Source organism: Phyllobates terribilis, unplaced genomic scaffold, assembly GCF_046119375.1.
Source record: "Phyllobates terribilis strain yellow unplaced genomic scaffold, ASM4611937v1 Scaffold_4__5_contigs__length_816908805, whole genome shotgun sequence".
NCBI classification, from domain to species: domain Eukaryota; kingdom Metazoa; phylum Chordata; class Amphibia; order Anura; family Dendrobatidae; genus Phyllobates; species Phyllobates terribilis.
Window position 1 is genome coordinate 435,457,831 of NW_027362764.1, and position 22,846 is coordinate 435,480,676.

General features: G+C 39.7%; 1 protein-coding gene across 1 annotated transcript in view; it reads right to left on the bottom strand.

The window, feature by feature from the left end:
• CDH12 (cadherin 12) overlaps positions 1-22,846 on the bottom strand; it is a 1,546,793-nt gene that overhangs the window by 1,089,524 nt on the left and 434,423 nt on the right. The window contains exon 2 of the mRNA XM_073678634.1: positions 16,512-16,553. The gene's annotated coding sequence lies outside the window, so the exon portion shown is untranslated. The remainder of the gene's footprint in view (positions 1-16,511; positions 16,554-22,846) is intronic.

The window sequence follows — 22,846 nt, forward strand, 5'->3', positions numbered from 1 at the left end:
ACAACCCGGCTGCGGAATCTCTCGTTAGCAAATTTTCCTCCATTTGGGAGAGTACCCGATCCGCACTCCTTCAGTCGTCCGAACGGATGAAAAGACACGCTGACAAAAAACGCCTGGATCCTCCACAATTTCGTCCTGGAGATAAAGTCTGGCTCTCATCTAAATATGTCTGACTCAAGATACCTTCTTACAAGTTAGGGCCTCGGTTCATCGGTCCTCTGGAGGTCATCAGTCAGATCAACCCGGTGGCCTATAAATTGAAACTCCCGGCCAACTTACGGATCCCTAACTCCTTCCATGTATCTCTCCTCAAACCTGTGGTACTTAACTCTTTTTCCAAGTCTACAGGTACGCCTCCTGCTCCGGTTTCTGCTGAGGACGAGTTTGAGGTAGAGAACATTCTTGCCACCAAAAGGGTAAGAGGAAAGACCTTTTTTCTAGTAGATTGGAAGGGGTTTGGTCCTGAGGAGAGAACGTGGGAGCCCCGGGAGAACATCCATGCCCCTCTTATCCTAGCTAAATTTCTGTCTGGCCTAAAAAAGGGGGGGCCTAAAGGGGGGGGTACTGTAGCGCCGGCGTCCCTGCCCTCTGCTAGGCAGGGACGCTGTTGCCCTCACCGCTCTGCTCCATGCCCGGCGTCCTCCTCCCGCTCTGCTGGCAGCGCGCGCTCCTTCCCGGCCACTGTGCTTAGGGCGCGCGCGCGCTCTCCCTTCCTCTTAAAGGGGCCGCGCGCGGCCAATGGCCGGAGGACTTCACCATATATAAGGCACCTCCTCCAAAATGGAGGTGCCCGAGCAATGTTGTTGCACTGTTCACTACTCTGCTTCAGCCCTCAGGTCCCGTTGCCAGTTACCTGCCAGATACCTGCCAGATTCCTGCCAGCTTGCTGTCTTATTCCTGCCTGATTATCTGCTACCTGCCTGCTAGTCTGAGGTCCGACGGTCTGCCTTACTACTCCTGTCAGTCTGTCTAAGGACCAGCCTGTCCGCTCACCTGGGAGCGCACTTCAGCCACCTGCCTGCTTGCCTGAGGTCCGACGGTCTGCCTTCCAACTCCTGTCAGTCTGTCTATGGACCAGCTTGCCTGCTCACCTGGGAGCACGCATCTGCTACCTGCCTGCTAGCCTACCTGGAGGCTCCGCCGTCACGTGCTGTGACCACCTGCCTGTCCAGTGACTCCTGCCCGCTCACCTGGGAGCGCTCATCTGTCTGTTGGTCTTCCTGGAGGCTCCGCCGTCACATGCTGTGACCACCCGTTCATCCAGAGACTCTCGCCTGCTCACCTGGGAGCTCACGTCTATCATCAGCCGCCACAGGTCGTACCAACCCTTTACCCAGAGACTGCCCCGGTCACTTGCCGTGACCATCTGCCCGTTCATCCAGAGACTGCCCCGGTCACTTGCCGTGACCATCTGCCCGTTCATTCAGAGACTGCCCCGGTCACTTGCCGTGACCATCTGCCCGTTCATTCAGAGACTGCCCCGGTCACTTGCCGTGACCATCTGCCCGTTCATCCAGAGACTGCCCCGGTCACTTGCCGTGACCTCCAGCCCGTTCACTCAGAGACTGTCCCGGTCACCTGCTGTGACTCCCTGCCCGTCTTCCCTGGTCGCCACCCGCTCCCTTACAAGGACAGCCCCCTTGTATAGTAGCTCAGAGGTTCCGCCTCCCAGACCCGTTACAATTTATCTCTAGTCAGTGCTCCAGTCCAATGAAAAACTCCGTGAGAAGTCTTGGTTCTTCACCTTCATGCTTCAGTGTTTGAATTTTTGGAATCCTGAAGGTGTCCCCAATGCAGAGATGCAGTTTATATTTTCCAATACATGATTAGATTCGCAGAGAGGCAGAAAACCGGAGCTCGGCACTATGCTTATATCTCGCTTTGCAGTAAAGCCACACCCCAAGTATATGAGATTTTAAGAAAGCTAATGCAGATACAGTTGAAAAGAACCCACTTTGCAGCTGATTTTAAAGCCTCAATGTGTAAATTCATATACATGCAAGTAATTTTTGCTTAAATGGTAAAAGAGCTAATTATCAGGTATATATGTTATAACAGAACCTGCAACATTAAATTTTTCAACAAAATATACTCTGGCACTATTTTTTCACCTTATGCTGAGTCTATTTTGATCCTTTTGCTGCCTTTGAAACTCAAGCTTCAATTTCATTTTTTTTTTTATGCAATAAAACAACACGAGTTATATTCTGTTTATTTTAGAAAGCCTTGAACTTCTGATACTCTGTTACTGTCAGCACTTGCACAATGAAACAACATGAGCGCTATAGTTTAACTAATTGGCTACCACTCAGTGGCAGTTGTTTGTTTTTGGCTGCATCTAAAATTAAATGTGTATGCCTATAGTAGTGCTGAGAAGACAGGAGAAGATTGGAATTCAGCAACTTTGACAAATTTTACCCAAAAATTAGATTTGTACCAAATATATGTGTGTGAATTTCAATACTTGGCAAGCATCTAATTGCTCAGAAAAACATGATGGGGACAATAGCGAGAGAGAAAAGCCCACTGATCATAAGAGCTTACACTTTACAAGCAAGAAAGAGAAAGGACCACATTGATCATTAAAGCTTACACTTTGCAAGCAAAATAGAAAGAGAAGACCCTGCTGACCATAAGAGCCTACGCAGTACAGAATAAATAAAGGAGAGAGAGAGAAAGAAAAGACCCCACTGACCATAAGATATTACACACTACAGAAATGAGATATTTATACAGAGACTGTACTCCACTGGGAACCGCTGATTTCTATTGGCCCAGGTGCTAACCACCATTGTACAAGGTGTTATACACTGTGTGCAGAATTATTAGGCAAATGAGTATTTTGATCACATGCTATTTTTATACATGTTGTCCTACTCCAAGCTGCATAGGCTTGAGAGCCAACTACCAATTAAGTAAATCTGGTGATTTGCATCTCTGTAAAAAGGAGGGGTGTTGACTAATGACATCAACACCCTATATAAGGTGTGCTTAACTATTAAGCAACTTCCTTTCCTTTGGCAAAATGGGTCAGAAGAGAGATTTGACGGGCTCTGAAAAGTCCAAAATTGTGAGATGTCTTGCAGAGGGATGCAGCAGTCTTGAAATTTCCAAACTTTTGAAGCATGATCACCGAACAATCAAGCGTTTCATGGCAAATAGCCAACAGGGTTGCAAGAAGCGTGTTGGCCAAAAAAGGCGCAACATAACTGCCCATGAATTGAGGAAAATTAAGCATGAAGCTACCAAGATGCAATTCGCCACCAGTTTTGCCATATTTCAGAGCTGCAATATTACTGGAGTATCAAAAAGCACAAGGTGTGCGATACTCAGGGACATGGCCAAGGTAAGGAAGGCTGAAAAACAACTACCTTTGAACAAGAAACATAAGATAAAACGTCAAGAATGGGCCAAGAAATATCTTAAGATTGATTTTTCAAAGGTTTTATGGACTGATGAAATGAGAGTGACTTTTGATGGGCCAGATGGGTGAGCCAGAGGCAGGATCAGTAAAGGGCAGAGAGCTCCACTCCGACTCAGACGCCAGCAAGGTGGAGGTGGGGTACTGGTATGGGCTGGTATCATCAAAGATGAACTTGTGGGACCTTTTTGGGTTGAGGATGGAGTGAAGTTCAACTTTCAGACATACTCCCAGTTTCTGGAAGACAACTTCAAGCTGTGGTACAGGAAGAAGTCGGTATCGTTCAAGAAAAACATGATTTTCATGCAGGACAATTCTCCATCACATGCATCCAACTACTCCACAGCATGGCTGGCTAGTAAAGGTCTAAAAGAAGAAAAAATAAAGACATGGCCCCCTTGTTCACCTGATCTGAACCCCATAGAGAACCTGTGGTCCATCATAAAATGTGAGATCTACAGGGAGGGAAAACAGTACACCTCTCGGAACAGTGTCTGAGAGGCTGTGGTGGCTGTTGCACGCAATGTTGATCGAAAACAGATCAAGCATCTGACAGAATCTATGAATGGAAGGCTGTTGAGTGTCATCATAAAGAAAGATAGCTATATTGATTACTAATTTTTTTGGTTTTTGTTTTTGCATGCCAGAAATGTTTATTTCTAAATTTTGTGCACTGATATTGGTTTACCTGGTGAAAATAAACAAGTGAGATGGGATTATATTTGGTTTTTAGTTGCCTAATAATTCTGCACAGTAATAGTTACCTGCACAAACAGATATCTTCCAAAGATAGCCAGATCTAAAAAAAAAACACTCCAACTTACAAACATATTAAGCTTGGATATTTATGAGTCTTTTGGGTTGATTGAGAACATAGTTGTTGATCAATAATAAAAATAATCCTCTAAAATGCAACTTGCCTAACAATTCTGCACACAGTGTAATCGGTAAGATGTCATAGGTGTAGGGCATTATAGGAAGTGCAGGGTGGCAACACAAAATAATGTTAGCCAGCTCTCTGATTCTTCTGCAGTGTGAGAAATGGTTCCAGGCAAGTTTTTTTTTGCAATTCACAAATCAGATCTCAAAATGTTCAAATTTACATGAAATTATGAATTTCAGGAAATTTGACTCAAACTCGAACCTCTTTACAGCTGAGTCCTGTTATCTTTGCTGTTACTATAGAACACATAGTAGAAACAGGACATTGTTTCTGGCTCAAATCTCTAGATGCCTTGTTTAATGATGACTGTGCCATTTATCTGCTTAGATGGACACAGGGACACTCCTTCTACCACACCAATGGCTTCCCACAACATGACAGTGTGGCTTTGATTGCTTACACTGGCAGCCAGGGTCCTAATAAAGGACCCCCAAGCCTGACAGACAAAACTGCTTTGTTTTGCTGAGAATACTGAAGCTTTATATAAGCAATCATCAAACCACATTATGAAGTCCCCTATTGGGACTAAACACTAAAAATATTTATGAAATTGAAAGCTAAATGACAGGTATCAAATAGGGATGCGGGGACCCGTGGATGTTTGGGTTAGGCAGGTTCGACGAATATACAGTTAACAGTTCGGTTTGGGTCCGAACTTGACCCTGAATCCAATACAATTCAATGGGGACTCGAACTTTGGTGCTGTAAAATGGCTGTGAAATGGTCATAGTAAGGGCTAGGGGGCGTCAAAAGGAAGCAAAATGGGGGTAAGGGCAGGAGAATTTCCCCGCAAGAAAATTTGAATAGAAAAATTACTTAAACCCTTAAATTAGTCGTTAAACGTTGAGTTAATTAGTTTACCCAACAAGTTGGATAGAATCAATAGAATAGTGTGAGGCTAGACAACACACAGTCCAAAAACAATGTAAGTCAATGTAGACTATTCTTATCAATGTCTTGTGTAAATATCCATCCATTCATTGAAACCCACTTAGAGTTAAATCACATTAGTATGAAAAAATGACAGCTGTGAGCTGGTGTTATTATTCTGTGAAGGGGCTAATATCCATAGATCTTCCCAGTCTATTAATATCAGCTTACACCTGTCTGCATAGCCTTTACTGGTTACTAAAAAGGGGGTGCCCCAAAAAATGGCTTGAGTCCCACCTATTTTAATAACCATCTGAGGGAAATCAAACAACTGGGGGCTGGTGTTATTATTCTGGGAAGGGGGCAATATCCATAAAGGTTCCAAACCTATTAATATCAGATCACACTTGTCTGTGTAGCCTTTACTGCTTTTTAAAATTGGGGGACCCACCCAAAAAATGACATGGGGTCCCCCCTATATTTAATAACCAGCAAAGGCTACGTAAACAGTTGAGGGCTAATATTATTAGGCTGGGAAGGAGCCATGGATATTGGGCTCTTCCGAGACTAATAACACCAGCCCTCAGCAACCCCAGAAATTGTGCATCCCTTAGATGTATCATTTCTGGCGCTTAGCCTCGGCTTTTCCCACTTGCACTGGTGCATTGTCAAGCTGGGTAATGGTTTTGGGGTTGACGTCAGCTGTTTTATGTCCACTGACATAAAGCCCAGGGGTTAGTAATGGAGAGGCATCTATAAGACACCCCCATTACTAAACCTGTAGTCAAAAGTAAGAAAGATACACACACAGAAAAAAGTCCATAATTTGATCATAACACTGCCCTACAAATGCCCTCTTTTACCCTTTTATTAAGTTGAAATTAAAAATAAAAATCAAAGTAATTTTAATCTGTCTGGCATTAATCCATAATGATGATGTCCATCGATGATCACCGACTTTGCTTCATTCAGATGCAGTGCTGAGCAGTGACATTAGAAATGTGACCGTTCAGCACGAGCAGTCAGAACACACTGACAGGAGTGTGTGAATCTGGCTGCTGTGATGAGTGATGACATCACTAAGGTTATTGCAGTTCATTGCTGATGAACTACGGTAACCTTACTGAGGTCACCTAAGTTCACAGGCACTGGTTCTCATGAGTTCAGCGCGAGTGCTGGGCTGATGAGCGAGTCCAGCACTTGGCACTCTGGCACTTAACAGTCTGGCAGTCGACATACCGTGAGACCCGGTAGCTGTGAACTCAGGTAACCTTAGAGTTACCAGAGTTCACAACTATTGGGTCGCCCAGCAGCTGTGAGGCATGGAAACATCATAGGAACCTTTAAGGGACACTTTAAGGTTACTGGAGTTTCCAGCTGCTGGAACACCTGGAGGCAGTGAACTAAGGTTACTTTGGGTGTGTATTTTATTGTTCTTGTTAATAAAAAAATGTATGAAAAAAATTACATGGGGTACCCCCTATTTATATTACCAGCTGAGGGAAAACAGAAAACTGGGGGCTGATGTTATTATTTTGGGAAGAGGCCAATATCCATAAAGGTTCCCAACCTATTAATATCAGCTCTCAGCTGTCTGCGTAGCCTTTACTGGCTATTAAAATGGGGAGATCCAAAACATTTTTTATGTGGGGTTCCCCCTAAATTTAATAACCAACAAAGGCTATGCGGACAGCTTTGGGCTGATATTAATAGGCTGGGAAGGGGCCATAGATATTGACCTACTTCCGGACTAATATCACCAGCCCTCAGCTGGTGATATTAGATGAGACATTAGATGTGACATTTATGGTGCTTAGCCTCGGCTCTTCTCGCTTGCCCTGGTGCATTGGCAAGTGGGCTAATGGCTTTGGCACTCATGTCAGCTGTTTTTTGTCCATTGACATCAAGCCCAAAGGTTAGTAATGGAGAGGTCTATAAGACACCCCCATTACTAACCCCGTAGTTAAAAGTAAGAAAGATACACTCAAAGAGAAAAGTCCTTTAACTGAACAAAACACTCTTTGCCAAATGCCCTATTTTACCCATTTATTAAGATAAAATTAAAAATCAAAAATCAAAGTAAACCTCATCTGTCCACCATTAATCCATAATGATGAGGTCCCATGATGATCCCCGACTCTACTTCATCCAAATGCAGTGTTGAGCGATGACATTAGTAATGTGACCACTCAGCACGAGCAGCCGGAACACATTGACAGTAGCTGCTGCAATGAGCTATTACGTTACTAAGCTTATCGCAGTTCATAGCTGATTAACTGCATTAACCTTACTGAGGTCACATCTGTTCACAGGCTCAGGTTGTGTACTGCATGTGACAACAATCTCCCATATTCTTAATATGTCTGGCTGGAGGGGCAGAGTGCAAACATAGAAGCCTATTCTTTAAAAAAAAAACTACTTAATGCCAGGCTATGTTTTACCAAAACCTACATTAAGTTTGCCAAAAGCATGTAGGAAAACATCTTGTGGTCTGATGACACCAAGGTTGAACCTTTTGGCTATAAATCCAAACAGTATGTTTTGTGCAAAGACAAGAATGCAGATCATCAAAAGGATATCATACACATAGTGAATCATGGTGGAAGAAGCATTATAATTTGGTGCTGTTTTAGCAGCTGGAACTGGGGCTTTAGTCAAGATGGAGGGAATTCTCAACAGTTTCAAATAAGACTCCTACCAAAAAAGACTAAATGTTGTCAGAAATTTAAAGGGTGCTTCAATGAAGTATTAATTTAATGGTGTGCATATTTATGCAACCACATTATTTTATTAATATTTTTCAAACCTAAAAGTTTTCAGTTTATTTTTCAATTGAATTGCACATTTTCTAGGTGAAATTAAAGGCTATCTGTCAGCAGGATTTTTCTATGTAATGTGAGAGCAACATGATATAGGGTCTGAAACCCTGATTCCAGCGATGTGTCACTTTTTAGGCTGAGTGTTGCTGTTCAATAAATTTATTGTTTGATCAGCTGAGGATAATTACTACAGGACTAGGTGTTTAATGCCTACTCGTTAAAGGAAACCTGTCATGTAAAAAACACTATTAACCTGCAGAAAGAGGGATTAATCTGCAGATTAATAGCTCTGTGAAGCTGCCCTGTGTCAGCACTGAGAGCTCTGCTGTGAAGAGGAACAGAACTTTATTCCTCCTGGCAGCCTCAGGCTTTCAGCTGTGACAGATTCCCTTTAAAGGGGGAAAAATTAAATAATTCTTCTTGGCATGATTATTTTACAAGACAAAAATGGGCATTTTAACAAGGGTGTGTATACATTTCATATCTACTGTATATTTTGCATGAAAAATATTACAGTATATTTTGCTTTATTATGCGATTTTAAACATGGAAATATTTTTTTTTATTTTGAAATAATTCACATATTAGTTAGTGAGAATAAAGTCCAGGGAAGAGACATAGCACTAATAAATTGTCATTGAAAAAAGAGTGGAGAAAAACCCTGAAATGCCTCTGTTTATTATATATTTAACCCAGTATATACAATTTTATCAATCATATTTAGAAAGCAATGAAGTTAGCTGGATAGCTACTAGTATTTGGTTTGCACCAAGGAATGAGAGGAAGCAACACATCTAATTAATCCAAGCAGTTTTTTTAAATCTGGAGTGCCAACTGCACAAATGAGTGGACATATAGTATGGATCACCAGATGGTATTCCATAGGATTAATATAGTACATGGATATAAAACCCCTGGCAAAAATTATGGCATCACTGGGCTCGTAGGATGTTCATTCAGTTGTTTAACCCTAGAACGCATACCTGGGCCTCGCAGGCCCGCCCTGTTAATTGCTTTCTATTTTCTGCAAGATTACTTTAGTTAGAATTTTGAAACTCTAGGTATTCCTCAGGTATATAGTTGTTTGTCATTTTTGTTTGAGTTATTCCATGGTATTTGTACATGGACCTAAAAGGCCCCAGGTATGTGAATGTGTAGATTTTTATGGTCATGCATTCTAGGGTTAATGTTGTTGACAAAAAGCAGATCACAGACATGGCACAAAACTAAAGTCATTTCAAATGGCAACTTTATGGCTTTAAGAAACACTAAAATAAATCAAGATTAAAAATGTGATACTCAGTAAGGGTAATTTTTTTCAGACCAAACAGAGGGAAAAAATTATGGAATCACTCAATTCTGAGGAAAAAATTATGGAATCATGAAAAACAAACACACAAAAGAACACTCCAATACATTACTAGAATTTTGTTGCACCATCTCTGGCTTTAATAACAGCTTGCAGTCTCTGAGGCATGGACTTAATGAGTGACAAACAGTACTCTTCATCAATCTGGCCCCAACATTCTCTGATTGCTGTTGCCAGATCAGCTTTGCAGGTTGGAGCCTTGTCATGGACCATTTTCTTCAACTTCCACCAAAGATCCGGACTATTTGCAGGTCATGACATGTTGTAGTGCCTCATTCTTTCCCATTGGCAAGATCCATATTTACTATCCATTTATGTTCTATCCATGGATAAGGCATAAATGTACGAGATCAGAATACCCCTTCAAGTGTAAGTTCAGATGTGGAGCACTTAATTTAGATTTGAGATGCAGATTCCACACCACATATTCAAAGGAGTTTATAGCACAATACATGTGGGTGGGGTCATTTCATGTCAGGGAAAAAACTATGTGAAAAATCAATTTTCTTAGGCTATAAGAAAATGACCTTCTGCCCTCATTTATGTCCTGAGAAACTTAAAAAAATCAATAGAGTGGGGGCACAAGAGGGCAGGTTTCTACAGGGCACCATTCAGGCTAAGCAAACATAACCTAATAGATTAAGGTCACTGCTAAAAGGAATTAATTGAGTGTATTTTATATCTGGAATTACCTTTCAGTTTGAAGCACTGATAGAGTAGATATAAGAGAGATGTAAGTGGATGTAAAAGAGTACTTTACATACAATATCAGAACTTGGCATAAAAGCTTAGAAGAGAAAAGAACAGAAAGCAAAAATATAATAAAGGACTGCAACAGTATCTTCAAGTATGTGATACTTGACATGAATGAAACAGCTCAGATATAAAACATAAAAAGACACCGTAGCATAACTCAGCAGACAATTCTACAAGCCATGAAAATACATACATTTTGTTCCATAAATATTTTATCATTCGCTCTTCACAGCACCAATCAGTTAATAGATTGATTTAATTAGCCAACATCAGTGATTTTCACTGGGTTTCTTGTAAAGTTTATTTATTTAAATTGTTTTAAGAAACCTATTAGCCTATATAATTACATTCGTTCATTGTTACTTAGGTCCATAAGCTTGGCGTTTGGGTTTTGTCAATAGAAAAAGGGTTACAACGGCACTTTACCGAGATTAATCCATGCTTTTAAATGTTTTTCAATTCCTATAATTCCTTGTTATAGCATCTGACTTTAGGCATAACTCATGGTCACAATCTGCTTTCCTACCATTATTACAAAACTTCAGTTTTCTTAAGGCATAGGACTACAAAAAACTATTATTTTCGCAGTGCTCTTAGCTCCTCATGCGCTGTACTTTTGTGAAGTCTTCGCCTTCAAAGCTCAGTCATTTGAGCTGCAGACATCTCTTTTATCCTAAAAAGAATTGTTTATCATTGTCTGCCATGTTACACCTACAGAGGAGCAGCAGTCTAGTCTTGGTCATCTGTCCACACACCTGCTGGTATAAGATCATTTTACACAAGCCCATGTTCGGCAGAACTAACACTCTTGGGAATCTATCTCATCTATCATTGTCCATGGAAAAAGCACCAAAGATCTGCTGACAGATGAGTGCTTATAGCATAGAAATCACTGATTGTTTACACCACATCACCTAGTGTGAAAAGGGATGTGCTGCTGACAATAATGCAAACTGGGTTACACAATCATAGTAACAATTATCCCTATACAGCTTGTATATTTATGATGATTATGTGATGTAAAATGATCCTTCTATCACCTAAACTACTAATTTAAGAGAATCCTTTGAATTACACTCGTTAATTCACTCTGTATGGGAAAGAAAAAAAAAATATATATATATACTGTATATATACGCATATATGTATATATATAAACTGTATATATATATATATATATATATATATATATATATATATATATATAGTGGGTACGGAAAGTATTCAGACCCCTTTAAATTTATCACTTTTTGTTTCATTGCAGCCATTTGGTAAGTTCTAAAAAGTTCATTTTTTCACATTGAAGTGCACTCTTTACCCCATCTTGACTGAAAAAAACAGAAATGTTGAATTTTTTGCAAATTTTTCAAAAAAGAAAAACAAATATCACATGGTCATAAGTATTCTGACCCTTTGCTCAGACACTCATATTTAAGTCACATGCTGTACATTGCCTTGTGACCCTCCTTGAGATGGTTCTACTCCTTCATTGAAGTCCAGCTATGTTTAATTAAACTGATAGGACTTAATTTGGAAAGGCACACACCTGTCTATATAAGACCTCACAGCTCACAGTGCATGTCAGACCAAATGAGAATCATGAGCTCAAAGGAACTGCCCAAGGAGCTTAGAGACAGAATTGTGGCAAGGCACAGATCTGGCCAAGGTTCTAAAAGAATTTCTGCATTACTCAAGGTTCCTAAGAGCACAGTAGCCTCGATAATCCTTAAATGGAAGAAGTTTGGGACCACCAGAATTCTTTCTAGACGAAGCCATCCAGCCAAACTGAGCAATCATGGGAGACGAGCCTTGGTGAGAGAGGTAAAGATCCATAGCTGTTTAAACAGAAAAAAGGGAAAGGAGAAACCAACTTCCAAAATAGCTTTGACAAAGAACACAGGACTGTGTTCGAAACGCGTTGCTATGCGATTTTTCTATGTGAGATTCCCCGATATGATATGGAAATTTTAAACGTGGATTTATCTCAATAAATTTTGCTATTTTGGAAGCTGGCTTCACCTTCCCATTTTTTCTATTCAAACACGTGAGGCAACAAGTATCCGTGGTTCACTGCACACAGAGCCTACAGCAATCAGGTGAGCTGATTATTTTCTTTTTTCTTTGTGTCAAAGATCCACAACCCCAACATCACTGTGGCTGAGCTCCAGAGATGCAGTAGGGAGATGGGAGAAAGTTCTACAAAGTCAACTATCACTGCAGCCCTCCACTAGTTGGGCCTTTATGGCAGAGTGGCCCGAAGGAAGCCTCTCCTCAGTGCAAGACATATAAAAGCCCGCATAGAGTTTGCTCAAAAACACATGAAGGACTCCCAAACTATGAGAAATAAGATTCTCTGGTCTGATGAGACAAAGATAGAACTTTTTGGTGATAATTCTAAACGGTATGTGTGGAGAAAACCAGGCAATGCTCATCACCTGCCCACTACAATCCCAACAGTGAAACATGGTGGTGGCAGCATCATGCTATGGAGGTGTTTTTTAGCTGCAAGGACTGGATGACTGGTTGCAATTGAAGGAAATGTGAATGCGGCCAAGTACAGAGATATCCTGGATGAAAACCTCTTCCAGAGTGCTCTGGACCTCAGACTTGGCAGAAGGTTCACCTTCCAACAAGACAATGACCCTAACCACACAGCTAAAATAACAAAGGAGTGGCTTCAGAACAACTCTGTGACCATTCTTTACTGGCCCAGCCAGAGCCCTGACCTAAACCCAATCTCTGGAGATACCTGAAAATGGCTGTCCACCTACGTTCACCATCCAACCTGATGGAACTGGAGAGGATCTGAAAGGAAGAATGGCAGAGGATCCCCAAATCCAGGTGTGAAAAACGTTTTGCATCATTCCCAAGAAGACTCATGGCTGTACTTGCTCAAAAGGGTGCTTCTACTCAATACTGAGCAAAGGGTCTGAATATTTATGTCCATGTGATATTTCAGTTTTTCTTTTTTAATAAATTTGCCAAAATTTCTACATTTCATATTTTTTCAGTCAAGATAGGGTGCAGAGTGTACTTTAATGTGAAAAAAAACAAACTTTTTATAATTTACCAAATGTCTGCAATGAAACCAAGAGTGAAAAATTTAAAGGGGTCTGAATACTTTCCATACCCACTGTATATATACTGTATGTAATATTTATTATAATTATTATTATTATTATTATTATTATTAGGAGTTCCCTGATAACTTAGCAAAAAAATGTGTTTTGTGTCTACTACTCTGGATTTTTAAAAGCAACAATGGGAAATTTCTAGATTCTCTACAATATGAAAAAGTAACGAAAGCGGGCAAGATGCAATAGCAAATTCTGTGAAAAAAACTGCTGTATTTAGTAGCTCTTGTGAACAGATGGCAATAGCAAGTGAACCTTTGATAAGCTTGACAATGGCTCATTTGCTTTTGAGATGAAACACTACCTCCTGTTCACATGTTAAAACCCGCTCACAGAAATAAGACACAAATTCAAAAAACATCACTGAAAAAGAAGCAGCCTTAACAACATCAAGTCAGATAAAAAAATATCCTGTTCACATGGGCCAATCATTTTTTTTGCATGGAATTTGCTATTGAGTGGTGGGTTGCAACCTGTGGGCTGGCACCTGTAGCTGCATTTTTGCTGGTTCTGCTTCATTTTTTTTTCTCCAGAAAATAGATTATTTTGCAATTTATTTCAGGTTAATTCAGCTAAATTGTGACCAGCTAATCAGCATTTTGCTGTACTATAGCGGACTCACCTCACCACGTCCAATGCTTGTTGTCCCTCGAATGGCCCTTAGCACCTCTTATGACCACCACCCTGCACTAACAGCTTGCCAGATCGTGACTTGGACTTTCTTTGGCTGTGTCTTATGGCTGCGATTATGCTTGGAATGTCCTTGCGCATGCATGCCTTAGTCCATGTTGTTGAGACCTTGCCTGAATCCTGACCTAGAGGGGAGAGATCTGGTGCCGAAAACCGATTGGGGGACAGCGAGTAGTGGGGAGGCCGGAGAGGTCAGCAGTGAGGTGAAAATTAGCTGCGTTTTATTTTTTTCTACATTCTTCATTTATTATGCTCTAGGGTCCCTCTAAACCATAGAGTAAAGTAAAGGATATTCAGTTAAAGAAAAGAAATTAGCTGTAAATTGAATTTCATGGTAAAATTTGTGCAATTTGCTGAATTCAAATCTCTTGATATACACTCATCTGTAGAGAGTTCTTAATATGCTGATTTTACATGCTTGCAAATGGTATGACAAGATTGTTTGTTGGTATGTGTCAGCCTATGCAATTCTTTAATACTACCAGTACTAATGTAACCTGTGTCATACATATACTGATCATAATATTTTATTCACCCAAACTGAACTTCAGTATTTCAATGTTTATAGGAATGAATAACTAGACTTCTATAACATATTAGGAGCATCACCCTTACAGAAGAACCAACACATTTACTGCTTACTGTACTGCAAAAAAATGCCATGGGCTTGAGCCCTAAAGCAGAGATCTGATTCGAGGAAGATTGCCTTAATCTCACCCAAAGTAAGCGAAGCATATTAGCTCATTTTAGTTAGAAGAAGCCAAAAAAATACTTTACTGTTCATTTCTTTATAACAAATTAAAAACAAAAAAAGCTGATAGCATGATACAGAACAAATTGCTCTGTCTGTGAATATTTCAATTTAATGTAAAGCAAAATCAAGTGATTAAAATGCAAACTTTATATTGTGTGGAATTTCCATATTTTATAATGTTTTCCTAGGCGACTTTCAATTCTATAGCATCATTTCCCAATTGACTTAATGTGCTATTATCCAACAACTGCTTATTGTTTATTATTTCCTTGCATTATCTTTAGGGAAATAGTGTCATCTTCAAAACAAATGCTTTAAAGTATTTTCTAGAATACAGCATCTCAAAAACCTACTATACATATAACAAAGTGACTACAATAAAATAGTTGCTGTTTAAAATAAAGTATTGAAAGAAGTTTTTCACTTTACATTTAAATTAGAGATGAGAAAACCTACCTCTACTGTGTCCACCCCATACCTCTCCCACTGATACCAGTCTACCGATTTGTTCCTCACTATCTTCTGTCTTCTATTCTCTTCTGTTTCTGGGCCATTGTAGCCATTTTCACTAGGCCCCATGCTATCATCTTAGGCGTGATGCACATTATTGATATTAATCATGAGCAGTGTGCTGAGCATGAGCTTGTGTAGCGTGACACATGTCATTAACGTGTGTCATACCTCACTTGTTGGCTTGGGTCCTGTGAATAATGGCAGTGCTTAACGCAGAAGAAGGAAGAAAGAGGAGCAAATCGGAGAACCAACAGCAACAAAGGTATATGCAGGGCCAAGAAGTGTTTCTTGATTTTATTTAACCACTTCCCGGCCTTCATGATCTGGTGAATCTGGACTGTGTTTGAAATTTGTTGCCAATTTGAACCATTACAATATGATTCACTCATCTGTAACTGAAATATGTCAAAATAGAAGACTTATGGAAGTCTGGGTGCTTAAACCTACCCAATGAAGAAGACACATAAAAAATGAGTACAAACCTCATCAATATTGTCCCAGATTCTTTTAATAGTTGGATGCTAAGGCCTCAGCCCACAAACTTCCTCAATAGTGCTGTGACTGATCCAAGCTCTACTAAGGTCCCGCATATACATTAGACTTAAATCGGCTGAACCCATATCGACGGGTTTGGTAGATGGTTTATTGTGTATGGGGTGCTGGCTGACTGATGGAACGGAGATATGTCGATCATGCATGTCCAATTTCAGGCTGCTGATCAAATTGCTTTTCCTGAGATAAGCCTCAGGCTGATGTTTCAGCAGGCATGTTTCTCATAGATGAAACAGGAGTGCTCAGCTAATAAAACGCTCCTGTGTATGGGAAAGAGGGATGAGAATGCTGTCGGCAAAACGATCGGCAAAAGCATTGGTCGGCCAATGTCCATCTAATGTACATGGTGAGCTGAACTCATATCTCAATAATTCTGAATGTTGTAGGAAAATACCATGAAACAAACTCAGAGGAAGGTGAGACTTTGTGATGCTACTCTAACAATTGGCAATTTTAGGATATTTCCTGGTGTGATACTTAACTGTCTGCTATCCTTTGTTTGGGTACTCACTGGAGGCCCCAGAACCTATACTTCTATATGCCATCTATTGCTGCGATTATAATGTAAAAAACCTTATGTAAACAACTTTTTGATTTTTTTACATAACACAGATTTATGCAGAAAATCATTTAGCACTATCCAATAGAGCATAGCTGTCCCTTGTTTCTGTAAATGAACGTAAAACTTACCCAGTCTTGATAAGCATGCACACGGGTTGTAAAGTGTCGTTTCTGTAAAGAATCAAAAGAAAAATATAGTGTTACAGCATAGTTACCAATTAACAAAGAAAAAAACAGCAAAACATATTATTCACAGACATATTTAAATATATATATGCAATACATATATATATATACACACATATAAATTTGAATATATATATACTGTATAAACAGCGTTGTGCAAAAAATTTAGTGTGCAAAACTGTAATCTAAATTAAATCTAAAATATATATTTGGTGTGAACACCCTTTGCATTCAAAACAGCATCAAGGCATCAACTCTGCTAGGCACACTTGAATGCACTATTTGAAGTAACTCGGCAGGAAGATTGTTCCAAACATGTTGGGAAACTAACCACAGATCTTCTGTGGATGTTTATGCAAATCAAATTCTTCGGTCTCTTCTTGTAATCCCAGACAGATGAAATGACATTGAGATTAGGGTCATATGATTACTTTCACGACTCGTTTGTGTTTTTCTTTATGCTGAAGATCGTTATCAATGATATTGGCTGTATGTTTTGGGCCATTGCTCTGCTTGAATAATTTTAGAGCCAATCAGATGCTTCATTGATAGCATTTCTACATGGACCTGAAGTATCTGTTAACCGACTCTAGACTATAATGAGATAGTGTTTTGTTTGATGAAACATTAAAGTGGAAAAACCTGTAAGGAAGGTGTAAGACAGATTGTATGTAGACAGGAAGAAGCACATTTTAAGGATAATTTTAAAGGTTGAGAGATCTGTGGATAAATTGTGGCATTGTTTTCCTGAGAAATGGAATAGCATGATAGAAATCCTGGAGGGAAGATAAATGGATAGATGCAGTAAAGCAATTGAAATAGAGAGAAAGAGGAATATGTCACAAAAAAGTTGAGATTGTTGGGTAATTTGCAGTCAGTGCAAAGATTGACAAAGAAAAATGGCATTTAATGAGATGAGGAAAGAAGCGATGAGGTTTGCAGACAGAAGAAGATAGCAGGCCTTTAATATATCTCTACGTTGCTCTTGTTTTATTGATTTAGATCATGAACTCTTACTTACAGTATTCATTTCTCACTTGCTCATTTTCTTTAACCTATAATTACAGACTTTATCTGCCTAATCTCTAACAGGGAGTTTTGCAATAAACAGACCTCAACATACAGAAGATAGAGTGTTAGAAAACGTACTTATTTATGTCACGACAAGAGTAATCAAGGCTATGATTATTTACTATCCAAAGTCATCGTCAATCATATTATTGTACATTTGTTTCTTTAATTGGTTGAGAATAGTTATTTTTTTATAATGAAATAATACAATTATTGTTAAGAATTGTTGACCTCCTCTCACATCATTCTGAAAACTGGGCATTCAGTGTATAATCAGCCAATGATTTTTGCAAAAGATCATGGTTGGGATGCTAATTGGATCATGTAGAATTTTACTTATGAGAGCTTTAATAATTAAAAAAGTTTGCAACTAGAGATGAGTAGATGTGACAAAATTGTTATTCAACAAATTGTGTGCATTTGACTCAGTTATTCTAGGCAAATGTAATGTCCATATTATGCTATAGGGTCTATTCAAGCCCAAGAGCATAATAAACATAAGGCTTAAAAAAACAGCTAATACTCACCTCTCCGCTCACCTGGCAGGGTTGTCCGCTGCTCTTTGCTTACTATCTGTCTTAAGAGATGACTCTTCTTTCCCATATCATAAATGACATATCACAACCTGTTCACCTAAGGGCAGAAGATGTGACCCAGAATAGGCTGCTGAGGTAACTGTGCATCACTGACATCTGATTCACAGTGACCTCTGAGGACTGGTTTCAGCCTGGAGTGAATAGGCTGGAGCTATGATGGCAGAAAGAAAAGGCTCTGTGGACTTGACAGTGGGCCACACTGCCCACGATCTGGTCCTCTTTTTTCTTGTACAGCATATACCATCCTGTTCACTCTAGATCAGAAATTTTGGTAGCTGACAAACTTACAGAAATCCATATTCCCAAAAACTCAGATTTTGTTTGCAGAATTCAATGCAACTTGAATAAATTTGCTCATCTCCATTTGCTACATTTGTTACATTCATCTAATTAGAAGTCAATGGATCATTCATTTCACTGAGCTTTTTGTAGCAGCTAAAACACTTAGGTCTCAATATGTCTAAACAAAAGTTGCCTCCAGTAGGACTTCTGATTATTTATTACCAGATTAAGAGGTGATTTTGGTTTGATCTGAAAAATCCTTACGTATTTGTCCTTTCAGGACAAATTGTAATTTTAGAGGATGGTCCTTTACTTTGGACCCCATTTATGTGTCAGAACAGACAGCTGTTGTAACGCATACATCCCTGCATGGTTCCTCCTCTCAGCATGGACGACAATATGCTCATCGCTTCGACCACCCAGCTGTGTCCTCTGTTCCGGCTTGCATGTTTCGCAGGTCTCCTGTCAGCGCCCTTCCTAAAAGGGTAGCCTACATACTTCTGATGTGTCCCCAATCAATGGTTGGGAAGCACTAAAGTATTAAAGGCACCTTCCCCTGTAGGGAGGTGCATGTGCAACACCTGTGTTTAGTTAATTTTCAACCTGCTAAGCTGTTGTCAGGTCCCTGACCTGAACATGAATCCTGAACCAGAATTGACCTGTTGTTATCTGAACCTTAATCTTGAACCACCGGGTTGGTACTTGAACCTGAATCCTGAACCGACCTGTTGGTACCAGAATCTGAACCACCCTGTCGGTTCCTGAACCTGAAAGCACTTTGTCAGTACCTGAACCTGAATCTTGAACCTGAAATCGACCTGTCGGTACCTGAACGTGAATACTGAGCCTGAACCGCCCTGTCGGTACCTGAACCTAAATCCTGAACCTTTTTTTTGTTTGTTTTTTTTGTTTTTCCTCTCAAGGAGGGTGTATTTTTCGCAGTGTATTATTTTTTTAGTCCACATGTGTGCCTTAGTTTTTTCTTTGTCAGTGTTGTACCAATATCGCCCCTGTGGGAGCCCTCTCTTTATTTAGTGGTCATTACTATTACATTACTCTCTGTTCTGCTATAGCGCATGAGCATTATTTATCTATTTGGTTTTGCCCCTTCGCCAGCTTAATACATCTAGTTGGAATAGCGCACGCGCATTATCTACCTTTATGGTTTCATAGTATCCGACATGTCTCATAGGTTTGGCTGCGGCCATGGCGCCCGCGCATTGTATTTTTATTTGGCATCAGCCTTTTGATTGGCTGGCCTTATCGCGCCAGCGCATTAATATCTTTAGCGCTGCCGGACCTCACTTATAAACGCCGTTCTCATATTTTTGTGTCACGCCGTACTTGATTGGTTTCTCTTTACTTAGCAAGCGTCGACTGCGCTTTTTAAGCACTGTTTGATTGGCTGTTTTTGCGGCGTAGGTGTATTGACATTCTTTTTGATTATCTCCTGGCATGCCGTCCCTCAGCTTCATCTCAGCATGTGTGGTAAATCTTACCTTAATTATCCTTGCATATAAATGATCAACTGTGTAGCTCTTTCTTGTGCTTCCTTCCCCTGATGAAGCCACACTAGCGATACGCGTGGGGTTTCCAACTCCTCCATACCTATTGACCTCATTCATCTTCAGGTACTCTTCCTGGCCACATTTTGTCTATGTTTCCACCATGTTCATGTGTCCTGATTTATGGCTAGCTAAAGGAATTTTTTTCCTTTACTTATATTATGGGTAGTTTTTACTCTATTTACTTGCCTTTACTATACCCTGAGGTTATCATCTTTACTTTATGGTCTGTGGTATTTGGAGGAGGGGTGTTTTTTCCTATTATGGATTCACCTGTTGGGTTGAAATCAAGATAGCATATGTTGCTTTTTAAATGTTTTTAATTGTTTTTGTTCATCTTTTTCTGTTTAATAAAATTATTTGATTGTATTTTGTGGTGATCCCAGTTTTTTTTGTACATTGCTTTGTCTTCCATTGTCCAGTAAACTTTTTTGGTGTGCTTCTGGATGATCCCCGTTTATATTTGGGTAGTGCCCTCGGCTTCATTCACATTTAAATCCTGAACCTGACTTGACCTGTCGGTACCTGAACCTGAATCCTGAACCTACCTGTTGTTACCTGTCTGTACCTGAACCCAAATCCACTCTGTCTGTACCTGAACCTGAAACTGTCATGTCTCTACCTGTACCTGGAACCGTCCTGTCTGTATGTGAACCCGGAACCATGGGGTCTGTCAAGTGTTAAAGAATTTGCACTGTCTGAACCAGCACCAGTATTCAGTCCTGCCTCGGCCTTTAAGTCCGTACCTGCATTCCTGACTTTTGGGGCAAGCTGCTGCAGTACCAGGGACTGCCCTGGAGTAGTAACTGTTGGCTACTTGCAGTTCAAGCCAAACTTCACAATCAGGGGCTCTAGTGAAAACCAAGTATCCACGTAGGCAATGCCCCTCCAGGGTAAGCCTAGTCCATGGCACGGTGAGTCCATGACCCACTAGCGTGACAGCTGTTAGGATGTAGTGGCTTACTCTCTGGCTTCCACTGACAGCCATTTAAGGGTTTATCCCATTAACAACATTTTTTACATATCTTTTTACTGCCTTTAGCTATAAGTGATAAATGTAATGGGGGTCCAACCATTTGGAGCTTTTCAAACACAAGAACGATCGATCTGCATGCTCCATTGCTCCATTCACTTTCTAGAGCATGGTAGTCAATAGCATGCATTACCATTCCCATAGACACATAGATGTTATTAGAGTAGCCATCACACACTAAGACTACCATTCACACTGGATTTCAGAAGTCCTGTTCATATAATCAAGTCACACTACCACTGATCATAAACCTATCTAGTGGATAAATGTTGATCAGGGGATCATCCCTTTTTTACAATATTCACCATGGAATTCTAAATGTGTCCTACTGTGACTGCTGCAAAGAAAATGTTCAAACACAAAAGTCAGATAGGGTAGCTCACATTTTAAAGAGGTTGTCTGTGAAGATAAACCTACCTATTAGATATAATAAATATTAGAGACTGCATATAAAAATAGAATGAATGACTTATATCCCAAATATAAAACTTCAGGTTTGTGTCTAATACTAGCCATTACCAAATGTCTGCTGTTGAGGATTTTTTTTTTATTTTTAAATGCAGTTTGGTTTGAGAACAAGTTATTGATGCAAAACCTAGCTGATACCTGAAAGTAATTTGGGGGTTTGTGCTATTATAAATTGGTATTGCTTTGTCAACCATCGATGTGCCAGTCATATTGACAGAACAGCAATTTTACATAGTGAATGAACATTTAAACTGTTTCTCACTTTTTTGTACTTACATAATCTTTTTTCCCTACCTCTGTTATTATCTCATATGATTATGTGACACATTTCTTCTTTGCAGGTATACCATTAAAATGCAAAAAAAAATGATGGACTGAACTGTTGTAATTGTATGCTTTGCATAAGTGTCAGTCATTCAGATGACAGATAAGTAGTTTTTCATTTTAAAGGGCTGCCATTGAAAACTAGCAGCAGTTATTTTAAGGTTAAGAGTGTTCTTATATTGTATATTATGTTGAGTGGAAGAAATGGTGATGACTTTTAATAATCTCTACATGCTACTGGGCTTTTTACAAGGTTATATACATGTACTAGTGACCTGTTATGATTATGACCAGTAGGCATTTTATGAGAAAAGGTTACTACTTACAAGTACAGCTTAAGGGGAAAGTTTACACCTTGGCTGAAGTCATTAACACTCATATTTATCCCCTTCTCAACAAAATATGGATTCAGCAAGCTGCTTAGCATATCTACTTTGTACACAACACAAGCATTTTCTTCCAACAAACATGTACAAAACATTATATTTTTATTTATAATTTGCCTTACTAAACTGTCAGTGTGTCAGAAGTTTACATATACCAGGTTGAATGTACTTTTAAACAACAAATTCCAGAATATGATGTAAGTGACTTTTGAAGTTTCTGATAGGCTAATTGACATAATTTTAGTTAACTGGATGTAAATATGTTCAATAGATGAAGGACTAAATTTAAGACTCACTTGTCTTTTTACTTAACATCATGGAAAGTTGAAACAAATCAGACGACACATCAAAAAATAATCATGCACCACCACAAGCCTCACTCTGGGGAGCAATTTCCAAAAGCCTGAAAGTATCATCTGTTTATACTATAATATGCAAGTTTAACGGGAATGTGGTCGAACGTTCCACCGTCCACCTACGGTCATGTTGCTCTGTGAAAGATAATGTCATCCAAATTTTTACATGTACAATCTGTTGCTTCCTGACTGCAACA